Genomic DNA, 16,151 nt, shown 5'->3' on the forward strand with positions numbered 1-16,151 from the left:
CACTGTCAGTGGGAGGCTGTTCTGTGGGTTGGGGAGGAGGGGTGCAGCAGGCAGGGCTGGGGAAGTCTGGCTGGTTGAGCTGGGCTCCTCTGCTGTGTGAGGGCAGGTCATAGGGTGGTGATCTAGCTGCTCCTGCAGCCTGTCCTCTGTTCTCTTTCTCTCCTGCAGTTCCTCTCTTAGTGTGGTCAGCTCCTTATTGCTGCTCTGCCTGTCTTTTTGGAGCTCTCTCACCTCCTTTGTTAGATCAGCCAGCTCTCTCTTGAGTCTGTCTCTCTTGCTGAACCTCTTTCAGCTGTGTTGCAAGGCTGCTGTCCTGCTCTGTCCTCACCTTGGTTAGGAGCTCCTCTAAGGTGTGGTTGTCTGGTTGCTGTTTGCTCACGCTCTCCCTGAGCAGGACCACATCCCCCTCCAGTTTGGTGAACTCATCCCTCATGGCAGCCATGGTGGTGAGGAGGGCCTGAGCCTGCTCTGCACTGAGGGGGTCGCTCTCCTCCTGGGGCGTGTCCTCCACTATGGTGGGAAGAGAGGTGCTGGATGTGCTTTTTTGGGTGGGGAGAGTAGGGGTGAGGGTGGTGCTGGTGGAGTTTGTCTTGTGGGAGGGCATGTCACAGGTGGTGTCCTTCTCTCGCTCCGCTCTCTCGTCTGTTTCAAACAGCCTAATGTTACCTTGCACCATGACAGTCCCAGTCTTGTAGAGGTTGATTGTTATCATGATGCTGTCAGGGTCGTCTGTCTCTTTGATTTTCAGCTTCCACCCATTACAGATTCCCTCTTTCTTTATGGATGGGTAGTGAGAGCACACTGCTGAGCGCCATGCATTTGGCTGGTCAGTGAGGAAGATGAGATTACTCACGTCACCGTTTTTGTAGAGGTCTGCAAAAAGGGTTTCTGGCCTCTCCTTTAGTAGTTTCTGTTTAAAAGCTTTCCTCGTTGTGTCATTTTTGGCCTCTTTAGGGTAGAGAATGGATTCTGCGCTGAGGGGGAGTGGGGACATGGTGCCTGTGGGCTTTGCTACTACTGCTGCGCTGTTCTGCTGCCCCGTTGCCATGGCAACCGATTTGTTCGTCTGCTGCTAGCGCTAATTTAGTTCAAAAAACAGCAAAAATAGTGACAAATCCTCACACAAAAAACTGAAGATATGTTTAAAGTTAGTCCGTGCTCCTTTTTGGTTTACTCACTCAGTTTGGTCGTTTGACGTAGTTGTATTAACTGCCCTTGCTAGGTTTGTTCTAGCTCGTTTCTTCTGGCTAGCTTGTTAGTCTGCTGGCTAGGTCTTTGTTGTGTAGCTAGCTAGACTCAAAACTTCTTAACTTGAGGCGCAAAGTTACTTTTTTTCTATTCTGAACGAATAGAGTTGTTGTTCATCACTTCTTGTCTGGAATTCTTTTTCGATTAGAGTGTTTATCTCATTCTAAAAACAAAAAAAACATGAAATATATCAGGAGCTCATGTTCAGCATGACTCTCTGTCTCTGTCTCTCTCTTTCTCTCTCTCTCAGGCTATGAAAAAAGACAACAGACATGGCATTGACTCAAATCAAATTTATTTATAAAGCCCTTCTTACATCAGCTGATTTCTCAAAGTGCTGTACAGAAACCCAGCCTAAAACCCCAAACAGCAAGCAATGCAGGCGTAGAAGCATGGTGGCTAGGAAAAACTCCCTAGAAAGGCCGGAACCTAAGAAGAAACCTAAAGAGGAACCAGAATTTAAAAAAAAAATTAAAAAAAATGAAAGGACCAGGGCTGAGCATGGACTACATTGGCATTTGTACTTTGGTCCTTGGGCCTTTAAGGTTAGAAAGTCTGTTTTGAAACCACTATCTGTTTTGGCAATTTATCAGTCCAAGTATAATTCTGAATTGCAAATTTTCACATTTACAATAAATTCGAAGTCCATCCTACCTTCCAGGCCTCCTCCTTCAGGTGAGTCTCGATGTCCCTCACCTCCTCCATCAGGTCAATGGGCCCGTTGTTGTCAGCCCAGCCCTGGTCTGACTGGACTTTCAGGGCTTTGACTCCCCGCCTGCCCTTCTTCTTCTTGCCCCTCTTGGAGGGAGCTCCAGTGGGAGGGACGGGAACAGGCCACACGCTACTGCTGCTGAATGACTCATTTACCTGGATGGACTCCAGCGAGTGAGATCCGGGTCGAACTTGGGCTCCGTCCACCCCCACCACGTTCTTCAGTGGGGCCAGAGCTATGTGTTCAAGCCTTCGTGGCAAAGGCCTCGGTGGAGCTTTCGGCCGCGGAATGCACTGAATAGAGGGGACGAAGTGGTGCGCGAAGGTGCTGCCAACCCCGATGAGAGCAGTCCGGACATAATTCTCATGGATAGCACTTATCTTTCTTTGCTTTACTTCCATGGCCTCTCTCTCAGCTCTCTGCATCTGCAGAAGTCTGGCATCACTGATGAAGCCACGCTGGCCCTCTGGGATTGGGTAGCTCTCCTGATAGCCCTGGATCACAATGGGACAATATGAAATGAATAGCAGAAGTGAAGTAGTCAAAATAGTTTCTACAGTGTGTCAGAAAGCTTTTAAGCTAAAGATTTTATGGATGTAGGCCTACTGTATGTCTATGAAACCACAAAATTAACACAGTGATTTAAAAAAAAAAAAAAATTAAACTGATGAGCCTTACAAAACTTGAAAACTTGTCCTGGTCATCCTGTTGGTTTAAAGCCATGTTTTGCTTCCTCAAGTTTTCGATGACGCTCTTCATCTGAGAGTTCTCCTTCTGGAGTTTGTCAAACTCACTTTGTTTTCTTCCTCGATAAGCCATTGATGATAAATATGAACACTCTCAAAATAAGAACTTAACCTATCTCTGTGAGAGATCTATCATGAAATGAGTGGAAATGAAATTTTGCTTGTCAGATGGAACCAGCAATGACATCATGGCAAGGCTTCCGTTACATTGTGATGTCATAATGGGGTCTGTTGACAGTGCTGAGCACATTAGCACATGGTGAACATTCATGAAAGCTTTTTGATTCCCATAGAAAATCGTAAATGTGGTGAATTTCTAAATACTATATATATATATATATATATAAACTCAGCAAAAAAATAAACGTCCCTTTTTTAGGACCCTGTCTTTCAAAGATAATTCGTAAAACTTCACAGATCTTCATTGTAAATGGTTTAAACAATTAATGAACATGCACCTGTGGAACGGTCATTAAGACACTAATTGCCTACCGTCTGTAAGCTGTTAAGGTCACAGTTATGAAAACTTAGGACACTAAACAGGCCTTTCTACTGACTCTGAAAAACACCAAAAGAAATTTGCCCAGGGTCCCTGCTCATCTGCGTGAACGTGCCTTAGGCATGCTGCAAAGAGGCATGAGGACTGCAGATGTGGCCAGGGCAATAAATTGCAATGTCCGTACTGTAAGACGCCTAAGACAGCGCAACAGGGAGACAGGACGGACTGCTGATCATCCTCGCAGTGGCAAACCACGTGTAACAACACCTGCACAGGATCGGTACATCCAAACATCACATCTGTGGTGTGATAGGCTTCCTAGTAACACAACTTTTTCAACATTTCAAGATAGCAGTTTGTTCAATAGGAGAACAGGGCTCTGGCGGGTTAGGTTTAGGTTTAGGAGAAAATGGACCTCAAAGAGGACAAAATACACGGGCACATGTTCTCCAACTCTATTGCTCCTTTGGATATATCTTTATGAAAGCTATTCTACTGGAAGTGAGGAGACATTCCCAAAAGGAGGGGGTAAATGTTATTGCAGAATAAAAAGGTAAAAGGAAAATTTTCACATGTATGAGGAGGAGGGCCGCCGCGGTGAGAACGGAAGCCTAGGGCGCGGGCCCGGGTGGAGCCGCCGCGTGTGCAGATCTTGGTGGTAGTAGCAAATATTCAAACGAGAGCTTTGAAGGCCGAAGTGGAGAAGGGTTCCATGTGAACAGCAGTTGAACATGGGTCAGTCGGTCCTAAGAGATGGGCGAACGCCATTCGGAAGGGAGTCGGGTTCAGATCCCCGAATCCGGAGTGGCGGAGATGGGCGCCGCGAGGCATCCAGTGCGGTAACGTGACCGATCCCGGAGAAGCTGGCGGGAGCCCCAGGGAGAGTTCTCTTTTCTTTGTGAAGGGCAGGGCGTCCTGGAATGGGTTCGCCCCGAGAGAGGGGCCCAAGACCTGGAAAGCGTCGCGGTTCCGGTGGCGTCCGGTGAGCTCTCGCTGGCCCTTGAAAATCCGGGGGAGAGGGTGTAAATGTCTGGAGGTGTTTCCCAAATGGTCAAAGTTTCCCAAATGGTTTCAAATTATAGGTCTAGTCACACTGGAACAGAGCATGTGTAATACATCACTGAGATTGTCCAATTTATAGAGTTATTCACCCTTAAGAACTGTCTCGTTTTTGCTGAAAACTCAATTCATGTTTGTTTTTTCAAAATTGTCTTGGTATGTAAAAAAATCTCCAATGTTTCCCCAGATGGTCTCAAATTATAGGTCTGGTCATCCTGGAACAGAGCATGTGTGATATATCACTGTTTCTTTCCTATTTTGGGATATATGCAGCCTCAAAACATGATTGTTTTTGCTGTATGTTCAAATCATGGCCTATTTGTCTAAATTGTCTGGTGTTTATAAATCGATAGAAAGCTCCTATGTTTACACAAATGGTCTCAAATTATAGAACTAGTCACACTGGAACCAAGCATGTGTGATACATCATTGTCACTGTCCAATTTATGGAACTATGCACCCTCAAATCTGGCTTGTATTTGCTGAAAATTAAATTCAGGTATGTTTATCAAAATTGCCTGGGGATGCATAAAAATCTCAAAAAAGCTCCAATGTTTACACAAATGGTCTCAAATTATAGCTGTAGTCACACTGGAACAGAGCATGTGTGATACATCACTGAGACTGTCCAGTTTATCGAGTTATTCACCCTCAAAACTGTCTCGTTCTTGCTGTAAATTCAATTCAGGCCTATTTTTCAAAATTGTCCGGGGTGTATAGAAATCGTAAAAAAGCTCCAATGTTTACACAAATGGTCTCAAATTATTTAAATTTGTTTTTACTCCTTGTAGGCACATAGATACAGAGGCTCAATTTTGCTTCGATTCTAATGCACCTCTATGGGCGTCCAGAATTGGGAAAATATTATTTAAAAATAGTTCCTAATATGCAATTGCATTGAGTTCTGTCTCTAAAGCCTTGCCATTGAGAAGGGTAGACACTGTAGAGGAAAGGCTGTGCAACCACTGCACAATAGCAGAACCTGAGACGGAGCTGCATTTCCTGACAAAATGTAAAAAATATAAAACAATTAGAGAGTGTCATTTCCCCAAATTTGAAACCCTTATTCAAAGACCTCTCTAATGAGAGTAGGCTACCAGTCCTGTTGGGGGAAGACGCAGAGAGCTGTGGGTTGGCAGCGCACTACATTGCTGCCTGCCATTGTTACACCCCTGAAAAAGGGGCGAAAGAATCACGATTGTGATACGGAATGTTTACTCATTGAACTTTTAGTGCAATGATTTTACATAAGTAACACATTTTACAGAATAACAGATCTACAGGAAATAGATAGTTTTGTAGGGTACAAGGCTTATTCAAGTCACAACAGTATACACTGTACATCACTGAAACAAATACTATTTTCAATATAACTGTCAAGCACAAAGCTTTAACTCAGTAAACCATAACTCAATTTATCAACAGGCAATAAAGTGTTTAAAAAACCATTACACAAATAACACCGCAAAATATCTTATTAACAACGCACATGTTCATTCACAATCGACATAAAATGGCAGCTACGTAGCAGTACCTAGCAGTACGAAGCTAGCTGCAACCGAGCAGGGCTCATATTACTCTCTGCAAACTTAACTAACTTCCTCAATATGTTACTAAGACACACCTTAAACACTCTTGACATGTTAGTGAGTTATAACATTTAAATTACTCTTTTTTTATCATCAATAACGTACCTGAAAAAGGGGGGAAAGAATCACGATTGTGATACGGAATGTTTACTCATTGAACTTTTAGTGCAATGAGAAAAAGACCGCGAATTCTCCGTGAACTTGAGTGGAGACCAGAGCAATCGATCTCAGGCTCATAGATTAAGAGCATTTAGTAGATCACAGATTAACACTTTTACCCATGACAACATAAAGTAATTAACATAACGTTTACACATTCCTCTCACAATTCGTACCCTTTGTATGCTTGACAGAGTTTAACACAATTATATAAATGTTATCAATCTATCAACTAATACTGAATGCATGATCTTCTTAACCTTAGATGTTTTAAGATCCTCACATACTATGAACTTACTAATACTTTTTAATGTATAACAGGCTATTAGTATTTCCTTTAACCTGTCACACCATAAGTTGAGGGACAGTGTCTGACAAACCAATCAACCTGTGCATGTACTCTACTGTATGTTTATTGTTGTTGAATGTATGGTTATTTTGATGGTTACTTGGTTATTGTTGTTACTGTTGTCCCGTTGACAATTTTGATTCTCATTTCTATTTAATATGTACATTGTTACGTCATGCAAATTGAGAGAGAGAGAGCGAGAGACAGACAGACAGACTATCTATTTCATAAAGTTATCCATTAAGAGAGAGACAGAGAGAGAGTGTGTACATTCTAATCGTACTTTCTAGTCTGTGAAGTTTTGATACAATAATATGGTCAAATACAACCTAACAGGCCAGAAGCAATTGTTTACAAACAGTATGAATAAAAACAATGGCAGGGCTGATTGGTGTTGGAGAGGGTATGGGCCATTCAGTGAGCTGGAGCCTTTGATTACCCTGCCTCTGGGAGCCAGTCAGATATGGTCAAAATATCTGTAAGATATATCTGTAAGATAATTTGTGATACAAACATACTTCTATTTGGAGAGAGTTTTTTTTTTACCATTCAGGGATCTACTATCAAACAGTCATGAATGTCACGTTCGTCGTTTGGATGAAGAGAGGAGGACCAAGGCGCAGCGTGATAAGAATACATTCTTTCTTCTATTTATTTAACGAAAGGAAGAACACTTAAACAAACTATGCAAAACAACAAACGAACGTGAAGCTATATATTAAACAAGTGCAGACACAGGCAACTTACATATAGACAATAACCCACGAAATACCCAACGGAATATGGCTGCCTAAATATGGTTCCCAATCAGAGACAACGATAAACAGCTGCCTCTAATTGAGAACCAATCTAGGCAACCATAGACAAACAAACACCTAGACTAGTTAACACCCCATAAACATACAAAACCCCTAGACAAGACAAAACACATACATCCCCCATGTCACACCCTGACCTAACCAAAATAAAAAATAAAACAAAGATAACTAAGGTCAGGGCGTGACAATGATATCATAAATAAATTAATGTCTACACTAAAGTATGTGAATTTGATGGACTTTCTAACTTTAAAGGCCCAAGGACCAAAGTACAAATGCCAATGGAGTCCCTGCTCAGCCCTGGTCCTTTCATTTTTTTTTTAAATTCTGGTTCCTCTCTAGGTTTCTTCTTAGGTTCCGGCCTTTCTAGGGAGTTTTTCCTAGCCACCATGCTTCCACGCCTGCATTGCTTGCTGTTTGGGGTTTTAGGCTGGGTTTCTGTACTGCACTTTGAGATATCAGCTGATGTAAGAAGGGCTATATAAATACATTTGATTTGATATATGCTCCTTAAAACCAATGAGGAGATGGCACGTGGGTATATGCTCCTAAAAACCAATGAGGAGATGGAAGATGCAGGACTTACAGTGCGTCCAGTGTCACAAATAGAACCAAGTTCTATATTAGCACCTGGCTAAGCAGATGCTCAGTGTGGGTAGAATGATTGAATAACATATGTGTACATCTATTTTGCAATGCTCGCGCACACGACCCGTCTGGTCTGGTCAGCATGTTACAGAGATAGACAGGACTCCAGTCATGTCATACTGCAAAACACCACTAGATGCCGGACATAGCATTTGCATAGATGGGACTAACCAAGAATTCATGTGAAATCCATTCATGAGAAAATGTAAAGAAAGGGAAAGGGTGATAGCTAGTTAGAGCACAAGTGGAAAAGTGTGGTCACTGGTGGGGACAAAAATAATGTTTGCTTCTTTCCACCACACATTACAACAGTGGTTGTATTTTCTGTTCTGTTTGATTATCACTGGATTTGGGCTTTGTTGCCCTTGTTTACAGTGACCTAAATGAAGCTCAAGTAAAAGATGGTGCCTCACAAACACGACCACCCAGAGTTTATACCAATCGGTTTCTACATCCAGCTTCTAATGGTGCATTTACATACAGGATTTACTCCAGTATTTTACCCATGGATCTGGTAGACCTGCTCTCACTGGGGCCAAGGCAATGCTCTGTGTTCCTTTCAGCTGTATTTTACATAACAATTGCTAACTGTGAACTTTAACACCTTCTCACAAAGCAACAGACTTGAATGATGCAGAGCTTGTTGATGCCCTCGCCATAAGTCTTTAGAGCTGACATTAACATAAAACACTAGCGAAACCCTGGAGTGTGGGTAAGTCTATATGGAAAAGCACCACTAGAGGGAGCCACATCCCAACATGTGATCCTGGATACACAAATCTATCAGCAAGAGTCAAAATTCCTGCAAGGTCTCAGTCTCACATCAGAATTAGACGTTCGTCCATGTTTCTCAAATTTCAAAGTTGTTCCAAACGTAAAATCTCAAAGTGTTTAAGGTTAAATTTAGGGATTATCTCCGGATTTTAAGGTTAGGGTTAAGGTTAGGCATTAACTCCAAATGGTTAAGGTAATGGGTAAGGTTTGGGATAGGCTTAAAACAAAACTATCAAAAATGACTTTCTATCACTGGATTCAACCATGAAACCTTTGGAATCAGAGGCAGATGCTTATCCACATCCACAATGTCCTAGAAAAAGCAAAACGTACTTAAAGGCAACAGTGCTCACTGTTATTTTGTGTCTGGTATTGTCCTGTTCTGTCTGTTCCCTTCTGGTCTCGTTTTCTTTCCTCTTAAAGGTTGCTTCCTGTCCGCAAAGGTTGCTGAGGTCTGGGGAGGACGAGGTTGGCTGGGGCAAGTGGACGCAGAGGCTGGATCAATTTGTTGTGTGACTGGTATGGTGTTCCGGGGTCTTTGTTGGTCCCCGGTTTTATGGGTGGGGGTGACGACCCTCCTATTAATTTTCCTTAATAGGATGTCGGTGGGCAGAGCCGGAAGGGTCGTCAGCGAAATGGTACACACCTGGGCTCGGGTGTGTCCCAGGATAAATGCATCCCTTCCCAATTCATTGAGGAGACTCTCTCCATGCAGACACTGATAGATTTTGTTTGTGGCTTTTTTGTTGCTTTTTGTTTGTTTGCTTTGGCACCTTTCAACACCCCGCATTATCACATTTATGCACGCAAACACTCACTTACACTACTGATTACACACACCATTGTTAATTGTATTTAAATTGTATTTAGTTTACTTTATTTAATAAATAGATTTTGTTATTCCTTGTCTCCACATTGTCTCCCTTTTGTTACGAACTTCGAGCCGGTTCCGGACACTCAGGTACCCTAAAATGTAATTAAACTATAATATTTCATACGGAAAGAAGTATGTTCAATAGAAAAGCAAAATTAGCAGGTGCTTCATCGCGTGCGCATAGACTGATTTCCAACTCTGACTCCCAGTACTAAAACTCAAAATTCTTCCTCATTTGGGAAGAAACAAGCCTGAAACATTGAACAAAGACTGTTGACATCTAGTGGAGGCCATAGGAATTGCAATCTGGGAGCTGGATTTGGTTATCACCCTATTCGTTCCATTGGAAGAGCATGGGCTCTCAAAAAAACAAAATTCTGGTTGGTTTTTCTTTGGATTATCTCCTACCATATCAATTGTGATATAGTCTCATACATTATTTTAACATTTCTACAAACTTCAAAGTGTTTTCTATCCAATGGTACCAATTATATGCATCTCCTGCCTTCTGGGCCTGAGTAACAGGCAGTTTACTTTGGGCTCGTCAGTCAGACAGGAAGTGGAGAAAAATAGACCCTAGCCTGAAGAAGTGGTCGCCATATGTAGTAGAGTGTCAATTCGTTAATACACTGTAGGTGAACGGAGGAGTTTGCTCCTCTCTTTGATTGCTTCCTCCGGTGGATGATATTCAGGTGTATTTTATCGTGGAAATAGTTTAGAAATCCTCCACACCCCCTTAGAATGAGCTGTTGTTTGCTACTCAACCTTATATTTATAAAATGTCTAGCACAACTAGCTATATTTATTTTCAACTCTTTACACATGTATTATGGAATTCTTCCTCTGCTAGTGGAGGAGAGTCTCATTTCATACGAGTGCATGTTTCCACGTTACCTCGCCTCTTCTGCTCAATTACCTTTGACCTTTTTCAAAAAGAGCTGAGGAGAAGACGGAGGAGAGGACGTGAGGAATTAAGCAAATCCAATTGAGATTCTCCCTAGGCCTTTTTCTCAAATGGATTTCATTGACTCCTCATGTCCTCTCCTCACCTCCTTTTGAAATTGAGCTAATGCATTATGTCTAGATTTCGGTATACTAATACTGGGCATGCAGTCACTTTTGCTACAATGTAGCCTACGACGCTCATTGTGTGTAATCCGCCGCCCAGCATTAAAACAGTTGAATTAAAAAAGCTTGTTTATCAATGAAACTCGCATGGTACTGAATGTAACTTTAAAGACTAAAAGGAAAGAATAACAAGGCAACAGTAAAAATGTCATCAATGGCAAGATGCATCATTCACCCAAGTTTAGTCTAAACCGGGCCAGTGGTGTCTGAGAGATCGCGTGTGACTAACTAACGTGAGCATTTTTTTACATTAAACATTTATTTATTTATTATTATTTTAGCCCCTTTTCTCCCCAATTTTGTGGTATCCAATTGTTAGTAGTTACGATCTTGTCTCATCGCTACAACTCCCGTACGGGCTCGGGAGAGATGAAGGTCGAAAGCCATGCGTCCTCCGAAACACAACCCAACCAAGCCCCACTGCTTCTTAACCTGATGAGGACAGGGGGCGCTGTTGTCACTTTGGGGGAAAAACGTGCCCAATTTAAACGGCCTCGTACTCAATTCTTGCTCGTACAATATGCATATTATTATTACTATTGGATAGAAAACACTCTCTAGTTTCTAAAACCGTTTGAATTATATCTGTGAGTGAAACAGAACTCATTTGGCACAAACTTCCTGACCAGGAAGTGGAAAATCTGAAATCGATGCTCTCTTCTGGGTCCTGCCTATAAATGGGCATGATACCTATTAGTATACATGCACGTCATACACCTTCCCCTGGATGTCAAGATGCAGTGAGAGAAGAAATTGAGTGTTTATCTTGGTCTGAGATGGAATACGTCCTCTTGGAATGACGTGTCACCGATTTCTGGTTTTCAGGAAGGCGCGAGGAGGACAGTGGGATTGCCTTTTGAAAAGCTGTCGTTATAGGCGACTACTATCTCCGGCTTTGATTTTATTTGATACATGTGACCATATCATCGTAAAGTATGTTTTTTCAATATAGTTTTATTAGATTTTTGAAATTTATTCGGGACGTTAGGCGTGTTGCGTTGTGTGCCTTTGTTCAGAAAGGAGAGCTTCGCGCCACTTGGCCAGTGTGCTTGCTAATTCAAGAGGGAAAAACAACGTTCTAAATCCAAACCGACTGTTCTGGACAAAGGACCCCTTGTCCAACATTCTGATGGAAGATCACCAAAAGTAGGAAACATTTTATGATGCTATTTCATATATCTGTCGAACTGTGTACTAGTAGTTTTGCGCCCAGGTTTTGGCCACTCTCTCGCTATAACATAAGCCTTATGTCGTAATGAAGATATTTTTAGAATTCTAACACTGCGATTGCATTAAGAACTAACTATATAATTTCCTATACAACATGTATTTTTTTGTAATGTTTATGAATAGCTATTTGGTCAGAATAGGTGAGAGTCTAATAGAAATATCCGCACATTCTGGGAAAAAGAAGCTACATTAGCATAATGGATAACCACTGATTTCAGCTCTAAATATGCACATTTTCGAACAAAACATAAGTGTATGTATAACCTGATGTTATAGGACTGTCATCTGAGGAAGGTTTATGAAGGTTAGTGAAAATTAATATCTTTTGCTGGTTTATTCGCTAACGCTAACGTGCCTATTGCTATCGCTAACGTGCCTTGATGAATGAATGCGGTTGTGTGGTAGGCTATTGTAGTAAGCTAATATAATGCTATATTGTGTTTTCGCTGTAAAACACTTAAAAAATCTGAAATATTGGCTGGATTCACAAGATGCTTGTCTTTCATTTGCTGTACACGATGCATTTTTCAGAAATGTTTTATGATGAGTATTTAGGTATTCCACGTTGGTCTCTATAATTACTCTGGCTGCTTCGGTGCTATTTTTGACGGTAGCTGTGATGGTAGCTGCAATGTAAAACTGATTTATACCTCAAATATGCACATTTTTCGAACAAAACATAGATTTATTGTATAACATGTTATAAGACTGTCATCTGATGAAGTTGTTTCTTGGTTAGTTTGGTTGGTTCTTGGTTAGTTAGGTTGGCTTTGTGCATGCTACCTGTGCTGTGAAAAATGTCTGTCCTTCTTTGTATTTGGTGGTGAGCTAACATAAATATACGTGCTGTTTTCGCTGTAAAACATTTAAAAAATCGGACATGTTGGCTGGATTCACAAGATGTGTACCTTTCATTTGCTGTATTGGACTTGTTATTGTGTGAAAGTTAAATATTTCAAAAAAATATATTTTGAATTTCGCGCTCTGCCTTTTCAGTGGAATGTGGGAAGAGTTCCGCTGGCGGAACGCCAGAGTCAGACAGGTTAACACAGCGCGCATCCAACCCGGAAGCCAGCCTCACCAATGTGTCGGAGGAAACACCGTGCACCTGGCGACCTGGTTAGCACGCACTGCGCCCGGCCCGCCACAGGAGTCGCTAGTGCGCGATGAGACAAGGATATCCCTGCCGGCCAAACCCTCCCTAACCCGGACGACGCTAGGCCAATTGTGCGTCGCGAGGTCGCGGCCGGCTGAGACAGAGCCTGGGCGTGAACCCAGAGTCTTTGGTGGCACAGCTAGCACTGCGATGCAGTGCCCTAGACCACTGCACCACCCGGGAGGCCGGGACTAACGTGAGCATTGTACGTACGAACGGACGGAGACAGATCCATAGTCCCCCTCCGATTTCATCGTGGGTGACAATGAGTGAACCAACAAAGATTAATTTATTTACACACAAGCTTTTTTTATTGTCGAATTAACAAATAATGTCATCATATAGTATCCAGTATTTCAAAGCTGTCACTTTCAACTGCTCCTTTTGCAGAAATGTTTGTCCATAAAAGGGCATACAGTGGCGCCACACCCCCAACACACCTCCAGAGAGTGGCCAATCGGTGTCTGCATCTTGCACCCCTTACACCCGCCCACAACCCGCCCAATTGATTCTGCCTCATGTCTCTGCTGACTGATGAGCTTCTCGAGGGCTTGCTTCGTGGCCGGGTCGCCACAGTGTGCGAAGCCGTTCACCGCCACCCGCTTTGGATCTTTAACGCAGTCCCCCTCATGCCCAATGACGGTGGAGGGCAGCCAGGCTGTATCGTATCCGCTCTGTTGTCACGAGCACCACATTGCTACATTCTGCCTATCCATCTTGTGGTAACCCTGCGCCTTGGCTATGTCCCGACTGCAGTAGACCCCCGTGCCCAACGTGCCCCCTCGCCGAAGGCCGGAACACTCCTGTGATGATGGCTCGAGCGCTGTCATGGTGGGTGCCGTGGTACATGGTGTAGCCTTGTCTGCCCCGTGGTGCCTGGCCGGGTTTCAGGACAATCTGCTTCTCAACCACAGCCTCCCAACCGGTGAACTGCACCAACTTCGCAGGCATGGCTCTGCTAACGGACACACAGTTGACACCAATTTGTAAACTGATGAGATCAATCAGTAGTTATCACAAAGTGCTTTACAGTAACCCAGCCTAGACCCCAAAGTGCAAGCAAAGCAGAAGTGAGAGCACAGTGGCTTGGAGAAATTCCCATATAGGAACCTGGAGAAGAACCCAGCTCAGAGCCTATCCGGTTCTGGCTGTACCTCATAATCATCAGTGACAAAATCTATGACTCATAGCATACGTATCGGTGAATCGTTGTGACATATGAGTGAGAGTGTAATCAATGTGTAATAACTACGGAAAAAAATGTATGAACATGTTAAATTATTAGGTCCTGATTGGTCAAGAAGCTTATTTGAGGCGTCAAATAGTGTTATTTGACGTGTATCTTTTTGACACGCAAAGTCCCAAACGGCGTTCCATATGTACCGGGTTAGGCTATATGTGTTATACACACATCAATAATGTATTGATGAAAAAACATGTTGAAGACATAGACATAGAGAGGTTTTCTTTTCTAAAATCTCCCCACTCAAATTATTATTTACTCAAAGTATGTTTCCATGATTTATTTCCCCCCAAAAGATTATTGACTAAATCAAAATTCAATCTGAAGTGCTGAAGATCCACTTTATAGGGCGATTGACAAAGGCAATGTTCCCGCAGTTGCGGAGGCTGCATTCAAGGTAAACGCTGCATATGTCGGCTCGATCAGACATGTTATTTAAACGTGAACTACAACGCAGATATTCTCAGCTACTGATTGAATTACGCTCTAAGCGTGCTAATTTGAGTACAAAGTATGATGTCGTAATGTATACAAAGTACACAAGGTGCCATTGAACAACACAAACCTCTTCCTTTTCGACTGAACTAAACTCCATCTTCTCCCTGTATAAAGAGTATTTTGTTTAGTCACCACCAGGGCTGCGGTCAATTCAGTGAATAATTTAATTAAAATCTCCCATTTATTATGAAGACTCTTCATTTTACTGAACTATCTGAATTAAAGTCGACCCTGATCACCATAACAGCTGTACAGTGGTAATTTGACAGGACTGTGAGAGAAAGCAAAACATACAAGTATGTTAGATAGTAACAACAATAAATCCAGTACTGTATAGCTACCACTGTAGAAAAACTACAATCTATGCCTTATAGATCCCAATAGATCCCGTTTGCTTTAGAAATCACATTCACGTTCATTTTAAAGTGCTCTACACGGAATCCCTCATTACTGTATTCATGCTATTCCATATCGTAACGCTTGGCCCATTCTCATTGCAAGACATGCCAGGCAATGTTGCCCTCTAGTGATTTTTTGGAGATACAGCATGTATTATTTTATCATTAGTCATCATGGGTTGTGGTTAATTCCATTTCAATGCCATTCAATTCAGAAACTAAACCAGATTCAAATTACACATGTTCCTCATTGAAAAACATTTAAGAGAATTGGAATTTCAAGGTACTTCCTGAATTGACTGGAATTTAAATGGAATTGACCTGAAACCTGAGGTTCATCAACCAAAAGTATACTCAGCTGGAAAGTGTCACGACTTCCGCCGAAGTCGGCCCTTCTCCTTGTTCGGGTGGTGTTCGGCGGTCAACGTCACCGGCTTTCTAGTCACCACCGATCCATTTTTCTGTTTCGTTTTGTTTTGTCTGCATAATTACACACCTGGTTTCAATTCCCCTATTATGTTCCCTATTTAACCCTCTGGCTTTCATTTCTGTTTTGTCCGTGATTGTTTGTTACGTTAGTGGTTGTTGTTTTTTCTTTTGTAATTATTCCCTTTGTGGAATTTTGCTGTGATTTTGAGTAAACGTTTTGTGTTTCGCTCAAACACCTGTGTCCTGCATTTGACTCTGCTACTTCGCCGTACACAACCCTGACAGAAAGAGAAAAACAGAGACAGAGGAAATTATTTTAGAAAAAAACACAATGGATGTAAATATTATTGTCACTTTTCCTAATAAAAACATAATTGATGTGTGAGTATGTGTGTATACGATATATATAATTCACTGAACAAAAATATAAACGCAACATGCAACAATTTCTAAGATTTTACTGAGTTACAGTTCATATGAGCAAATCAGTCAATTGAAATAAATTCATTAGGCCCTAATCTATGGATTTCCCATGACTGGGAATACAGATATGCATCTGTTGGTCACAGATACCTTAAAAAAGATAGGGGCATG

The sequence above is a fragment of the Salvelinus namaycush genome, chromosome 20 (assembly GCF_016432855.1).
Source record: "Salvelinus namaycush isolate Seneca chromosome 20, SaNama_1.0, whole genome shotgun sequence".
Lineage (NCBI taxonomy): Eukaryota > Metazoa > Chordata > Actinopteri > Salmoniformes > Salmonidae > Salvelinus > Salvelinus namaycush.